Below are 8,342 nucleotides of genomic sequence, written 5' to 3'. Positions count from 1 at the left end.
AAATGTCTGCAGCCACAGCTACATAATCACTCCGGAAGCGCAAGAGAACTCCTAACAAATTCGCAGTATTGTTGGGACCTTGATACAATCTATCGTTCATGGATATACCCTCAAACTTGGCCGCGCAATCTAAGACAACTCGCAGCTTTTCTGGTTTCTTCGGGTTCAAAACGTGGTGGTGAGGTAAATACCACTTCCTTTTGTTCCCTGATTTAGATTGATGAGTTGGTACAGGTTCGAGGTGGCCCTTAATGATGTTATCGTTCATGCGTTCTCTGCATCGCGCTAACAAAGTCAGATCCTCTGCAAAACGCCTCCTCATATATTGCAACCGAGAATGGGCTAGACGATAATTGTCAGGAAGTCTTTCAGCCGTTCTCCACGGTAATGGTACTTCGTAGTGGCTATTCTTAAACACTAAAGACTCTTCAACAATTCGAAGCACTTCTTTGTCTTCGACACTTTGGCATACGCCCGGAGTCTATAAATCGTTGAAATCAGCCTCATACCGAGCCTTAAGATGAGCAGTGACGTCATCAACTTTCATACTTACATGTTGCACATGTCTCCAGACTCTATTTCCTATAGACAACGGACCAAGTAGAACCCAACCCAAAGGTGTCTTAATAGCGTAAGTTCCCTTTTGCTTGCCCAACCTTTTCTCCATAGGCCAATGTGCCTCTGGAACGTCTTCTCCTATCAATATTCTCACACGCTTGTCTGGAAGCTCCACAAAGGTAGTGTCCTTCAAGTGATCATATTGGCTAGCTATCTTCGTCGGGCTCATGATTGGTGGGCTGATGGGCAGAGAGCTTATTGCAAAGGCTTGTTCAGCCGCTGCGGTCTCACCTGAATCTACCGATTCAAACTCGGTTCTGAGACTTACAGCCTCTACAGTAGAGGTCCCACTCACTGTCGATAAATTCAAAGTTGTTGGAGTGCCGGTCAGACCAACCTCATCAAGCAAATCGTTCGTAACCAATGTTACGTCCGACCCACTATCCACAATGCGTACGTGAGAACGCTGCCTTGCGGACCATTCACGCGAACCGGTACGACGCCAAGGCAGGTTTCTGATTCCGCCTGAGATGTCGAGTTGCACAAACCAACCAGTGTGGTTTTGTTGGCATCTGACACTACATGCAACAGATGATGGTGAGACCCCAAGTAGCTCTCTATACCACACTTCTCAGGAGAATTGCACTCGTTACTGGCATCGCCTGGTTTTAGGCATACAAAACATAACCGATTCCTTCTCACCACATTCCAGCTTGCTTGCAATGGCAAGTCAGTGAACCTACGACATTGCGCCAGTCCATGTCTGTCGTCGCAAAAAGGGCATGAGTCATCGTTTCCCTTCTGAACGGACAATGTATTATGGCGCCTTTGATTAGCTACCCGATGATGCTTAGTTTGAGGACGATGGTGTTCTGAGCCTACGGTAAGCATACCATAGCGGCTGCGAGCAATGCGGGCCTCTTGAGCAACGAAGTTGCATAGGTCGGAGAAACCTATCTGTTTTCCAAGGTTGTCCATAGAGTCAGAAAACCTCTCCCAGTTTCGACGAGCATCCTTCGATAACGTGCGGAGCATGCGCTCTATGGTCGAGACCGAATTCGTATCACTAGTTTGATTCATCTGACTCAGAGCAACGTGACAGTTTTGAAGATTTATCGACAAACGAGACAATGAATCTGCATCGTCATGCAACGGTTTCAATTTCTTAAAAAGATCGTCCAGTATGTCTCTGGCCACCATATGTTCTCTCCCAAAGAAATCCTTAAGTATTTCCCTCGCTCTACCGTAAGCAATCTCCGGAGGCAACATTACGCGTTCAGCCACGGCTTCCTTCGCAGGAACTCTGCAGTAATGAATCAAATATAGCATCCGCTGTCCACTATCTTGCACTCTATCCTCTAAGTAGTAATTGAACTGTTGAATAAATCTCCACTAGCACCTTGGGTTGCCGTCGAAAACCTCTAAGTCCACTCTAGGTAGGCCTGCCTTAACCACGCACGAAGTCGGTTGGACCGCTGGTGCCTCACATATGGGTGTGCTACTTGCAGTCCCGGCTAGGTAATCCATTGCCTTATCCTGGGGGTCAACCTGCACGTCAACGACGGAATCATCGTCCGAATCCAGCTCTAACTCCGCTAGACGCAGCTCATTACGCGTCCGCATAAGCTGCAATTCTTTCTCCATTTCCTCTGCCTTAATCTGCGCTCGCAATAACGCAGCTAACTTCATTTTTTTATGCTTAGATGAGTCAGAGCCAGGAGATGAACCAATAGCTAAAGGATTGCCAGAACGGCCGACTTGCCTCGATTCCTCCGGTAGATAGAGATCCATTGACGGGGCTTTCTCCATCTTCTCCGAGTTCGTAGATCGTTCAGTACTGCGTCCGTATATCGTTGGGTACTGGAACCCTTGAGTACTGTTACGGCTATCTGCTTTCTGAGTTTGAGTCACGCGTGCCAATTCAGGAAAACGACCAAGAAATCCGAATTCTGGAATCACGGTACTATTGCAAATATAATAATATACATATTCAACAAACCTCAACGGATTCTCCTCTGCGGCTACCGTAGGTTTACAAAGATAAGGCGGTACAATTACCAGCCTGAGGATAAAGCGCAGATCACTACGCCTCAAAATCGATATCGTCACAACCAAACAGATGTCGACGGCGAGCAACCGCAAAAATCACGATGTCCGACCAAAGTCCGTAAGAGTTATAAGAGTAGTTCAGTGAAACAAGGAGGTTTCAGTTCATCTGGTCAAGGGGAATAAATATGGGGATTGGCTGTCACTTGGGGTTGGAAACGGGAGCATACTGTTGGCAGTTGTATACATAGTGGGTGGTAAGGATCTTGCCGAATTCATCGGCTACAGGCTGCGCACCTCAGACGGCGGCGTTCCATATTTCAGAAGGACCTTTTGCCCAACTCGTAAGGATCTTGCCGAATTCATCGGCTACAGGCTGCGCACCTCAGACGGCGGCGTTCCATATTTCAGAAGGACCTTTGTGTTGCCCAACTCATCCTCGGTTAGCCGTCAAATAACCGAAAGCCGATTGTACAAAACCGACAACTTATGGTTGTGTTCGAGAAAAGTAGAGGTGATTATCGGTTGGTCCCTTTACCTCCGTAGACAAAACCACACTGTACATCTGGTGCTCCGCGTACTTTTTATTAGGAAATACGCTCGGCTTACCAGTTTCTTCGGTTACCCCGACTTTCCATTGGTCTTGGATGTCGCCTGCTGCATTTGTGGTACACTCATTCGTAACGCAAAGCAGCGTTGGTGTTTTGAGTGCTGGATGAACGCACGTATATCACACAGTTATCCTTCATATATTAATCTAGGGCCCGCTCAAATGCCGTGAAGGATGAAAGGCATAGAGCCCCAAATTTTCCAACGAACGCTTGTGTAGTCACTTCCAAAGCACAGCAGGTTCAAAGTCAAATGTTCGCCAAAAACTTCGAAATAGGATTACTAAAAAAATTCCGGTAGATGATGGTGATTTTCAAACTGAGCGCATGCAAAGAAAGGCAACATTTTGACGTAAACGTTTTTATGTCGCTCGCAAGGGTTTCGCGGAAAAATGTATTGTGCATCCAAGGCGCGGCCTCCAAAAATTATGGAGGGAAAATAATTAAAATGACATCCAACGAAAGAAAGGTTTTTTTTGTTGTTTTAAGCCGGACCATACATATCACAAACACAACATTTAACCGTAAAATTGTTTTACTCGACAAAGTTTCCAGAAAATCCCATACGCCAGGTGAGGACCGGCTTTTATCGATGAGTATTTTTTGGAGAGCGCGCTACATAATCTCATCACACGACTTAATGCGGTAGGCTGAGAGTTGCCCGCTACGAATAGAGATTCAGTTGAACTGAAAAGTCACCCATGCTGGGCTACGTCTATGGATGTCGTTCGTCAGAAGCCAGCGGGATGCAATGCGGTTTCTGATACCAACTTTCGAAATTCAAAAGTTGGGCTGCGCTACTTCACAGCGCTATTTCAGCACAGCTTTTATGTACTTTTTCTTCTTCAGGGAGGTGAAGTGCTTGTTGAAAAATCGCGTCTTAGGAACAAAACCGGCGAGTTGGTTGTCCCGTTTTAGTGTCGCCGCGGTCGCAGCGTCAAAGAAAGCTACTTTCGCCGGAAGTGACCAGAGTCACCCATGACCAGTGTTGTACCACGAAATTCCAAGTTGAGCTCATACAGCGCCTACGTGCATGCTTTTGGGGGAAGGAGTGTGTTGATACCGACTAAAAGTTGTATTTTGTGAACAATCGTGGAGCCCCATTGGGATGTTAATGGACAACCATGAAGGCAGTTCGACCATATAGCGATAAACTTTTCTTGATTCTTGATCTCTTAATACCACACGCGCTGATGCTCTTCCTTGGTATTAAGATTTACGGTGATTTTTCCGGGGGTAACCAAAGGGGAAAACCCCTCTCTTTTATCCCATGGTTTTGACCAACTGGTCACACCTTCTCATCAAATTTATTTACGCGATGGTTTAGGGGCCACAGTCGCAGCAATCGTCAACCATTGCCGGAACTAGGTGAACTGTACCATTCAATCTGCCGAAAACCTGACCAGTGGTTTCTTTGGAGGGTTGCGAATTAAGCACATGCTGCGGCTGCCGTGGCTAATTGTTGTCCTTTGGTCGGCTTTGTTCTATGGTGCATCCGAAGTCGTGTAGCCTAAGGCGGGCCTTGGCGGGGACAACATGGGGTTGTTACAACTGCATGTAAAGAGAGATCACATAGGACCCTGCACAAAGTCAGGCTGGACTCCTACTAGTAAGGAGAGAAGAGCGGAGCAAATGTGCTCGGTTCTGGTTGGCTCATGTTCTGACCAATCAAAACATGAGTTCGTGACATCCGTTTGACCGACGTTGGGTTCGGCTGTTTCGGGCGACGCAACCTCGGATACAATAGAATTCGTGATCGTCGATGTGGTTTCTCCACACGAGACGTTGCACCCCTTCAGACTCCTAGAATGGTTGAACCAGAAGGAACGTTAGATAGCAGTTCAGACTCAGCAAGTACTGATCATGAAGAGAGATATTTCTGACAACGGTCTGCCTCCGTACCCATATCCCCCACTCCAACCGTTTACCTCGGCATGTGATCTGTGCCTGTGGACCCTCCCTCATTTTATGAAATATCAACATGTTTCCGCTTGGAAATGTTATCGGACCACGCGCGTTACTAGAAAGGAAAACGGCACAGATCCATGCATTCTGCTCTGACCAGACCTTTTAGACTCAATTGAGAATAGCATACGTTCCAGGAACCTGGGGCCGATCAGCCGTTTTACCTTTGTTCAAAACAGATACTCAAAGGGAGTTCTCCAATCACAGGAATATGAGCCTTTCTCACGTTTTGTTACAGTTGCCAGCCTCAATAATACTGCGAATGATGAAATCACCATAGAGTGAAATTCTGAGAGACAGACTTTGGACCAGACAGGAGATGCATTGACCATCGAGTGCTTGCGCAGTATTGGGCGGGGACTCTTACGCGACCTTGCGAAACATTCTGTGGTGACCCCATAAATACGGTCGTAGTCTTCTTCCTTTATCTCCACAAGGGGCTGTCTGAAGCTACCATACTTTTTGATACATCGTAGTGGACTGAAAAGAATTTAAGAACCGATGCAGTTTCACGGCCGCTCTTCAAGTCACAACAGAAGTGGATTTTGATTCTGGCATTGTTCTGTTGTCTGGCGTACAAGCTTCTCTAAGAGAATATCGGAGGTGATTGGTTGTTTCGACATGCAGTTTGTAATCAGGTCATGGCTCGCTTACACGTATGGCCTTGTTCAAACACCTGACAGCGTATAAAGTAACTTTTACCAGGCCAAAACTAGCCTTTCTCGGTGGCTATCACGAGGTCACGAAGCATAAGGAACGCTAAGAGTTTCCTTACAGCTGGACTCAAGCTGATTCCCCTGTGATTGCCGCATTCGCTGCGAACTCTTTGAAAACAAGTATTGTCATCTATTCTCTCGATTCTGGTTGCGCACCTCTGGTGGTCCGGAAACCGCTGCTGCTGGCTCTGTCGAGGTTGGTATCGTGCTAAGTCACCGAGCCGAGGGATCTCCGGTTCAATGGCTCCCATTGATAGTCGCTTCTTTGCTGTTCGTTTGACAGCGTTCGTTAGGGTTTCCCATAAACGCACCGATAATCCCTACATGTTCATCGAATTTGCTCACGCCCCAACAGACTGTATCTCTGATATATTCAAAAACAACTTTTACGATGCTTTGAATGCCTTATTATGGAGGGATAAGGGCTCAGATACTGTGACTGCCGGGGATATGGATGCGACAGTAGGTGAACTTGATGCTGTAGAGGCTTAATTGAATGGTCGTTTAGGATTGGAATCGAAAATCACGGACAACGGCGAACGCCTACTGCAGTTATGAGCTGACCATAGACTGTTTCTGCGCAGTAGTAACTTCCGAACCACTCGAATGCGCTTGACCACATAGTGTCAATTCCCGCATGCTAGTTAACCTCCAGCACAGATAGTCCACTTCACCGCAGGCAGCGTGGATGAGTGACTGTCGCTTGTTTTGGAATAATTATGTGGATTTAGATCCGCACTCGTTCGTTGCTTCCCGTTGTGTTTTTCACACATCTTGCTTAACCGTTAAGGGGCTTTCAGACCCTGATGTAATTAAAAATTTACTTTTTTACTTAGGGGATGGGTGGAATACCTCAGTGGTTAGAACGCGAATTTACTTATCGGGAGGTCCGTGGTTCGAACCCGACCTCTGCCTGTCGACTTCCCCTGTCTAGGCTTGAGCGGCCTGGCAGTATCCTGGCCCTCGTGCTTCCTTCCGGTGGCATGGCAGTAAATTTGCGCTGTAACCACCGAACCATCTCGTTCTCGGGTGTGAAGCAAGTCCACCAATACCACCTACCGAAGTTCTTTTCGGACAAGAATTCTTTTGATGTTGGCCCTTATTGGAAGTCACTGCCTGCAACGCTACAAGCGCTCCGTTTGTGGAGGGGCGCTGCCATCTAGATCTAGGCATTGGATCTCGGGAAACATTCTAAAATTGCTCGGTGCTTGGTCACGTATTCCTCCTAGCTTAGTTTGCAATACCATTCAACCAACTGTCAGACTTCAGAAGCGCATCTGCGCGGATCGAGAAGCTTGGTGGGTCCATTATCATCGTAATGATTAGCTGTAAGGACCACGTACCCGCCATACAGTGGTTCTAGCTACCACAGCTTCGTTCATCGATTATTTGGGGAGATGGGGTAGCTAACTGCGCAGTGGGGGCAGTAGTGTATATGGTGTGTAAATACAGGATTGTCAGTGGACCTTTAATTGGGGGGATTGAGAGGGGAGCTATGCACTAGACGCAATGGGCCACTGGACGCACGAGCGCCAGCGACAAAGCAACTCGAACGAGGTGGAGGTGAGGAGTTGGAACACCGATATTTGTATTGTATAACCACGGAAACTCGCATATTTGGACCGTTTCAGGGATGAAGGTTTTCCGGCGTTAAAAAAGTAAATCATTCAGCTGTAGCACCATTTCGGTGCCTAGCTGCCATGCTTCCTTCGGGTGTCATGGCAGCTAGGCACTGGAGGATTTTTACAGCTGGGCGATTATACTATTATTGCTATTGTTATGCCAACGAAAGGAGGTACGAGGGATGGGGTACTCCCAGGTTACCCAAGCCTAGACAGGAGCAGTCGAGATGCTGAGGTTGGGCCAGAGTCACGGACCTCCCGGTTCATAAGCTGGCGCCTTGACCACTGAGCTATCTTGAGCCAGCTTTAGAAAGGTTGAGTATACACCGGAACACCCTGCCTTTGAGGTTACGCATTAAGCTCCAAGCAACAATTGTAGGACCTTTTGGGAAGCATTCTCATAAAAAAACTGTTGCATGCCGCCCCAGTTAAAAGACTAATGACACTAAAGCAATCGTGTATGTGAAGGACAGTGGAAATGAAGTGGCACAAGTAATAGACTGATCATAGGAATCGATATTGACCGAGGAATCATACGAATATGTTGAAGAGTGGCTGGCTAACAAGCGACCTAGGATCTGTGACAAGTCACCTCTGCACTTCGAAATTAGGGTGACACAATGCACAGTGCAAAAAATTCCGCCTCAACCAGTCTCATCTATGTACGGATTGAAAGTTTATCAGTCACGGCTATGAACTGACTGAGCCTCTCTTTTGAATATCAGTTTTCAATTATTTCTTGACCGTAATTTTTTCATGTTCACTTCCTCCAAATCCGCTTGTATTCAGAACTCCCATAGATTTATTTTTCGAGTTCATACTACTTC

Source organism: Opisthorchis viverrini (genome assembly GCF_000715545.1).
Source record: "Opisthorchis viverrini unplaced genomic scaffold opera_v5_3, whole genome shotgun sequence".
Classification (NCBI taxonomy): domain Eukaryota; kingdom Metazoa; phylum Platyhelminthes; class Trematoda; order Opisthorchiida; family Opisthorchiidae; genus Opisthorchis; species Opisthorchis viverrini.
Note: the sequence above shows the minus strand (reverse complement) of the source record.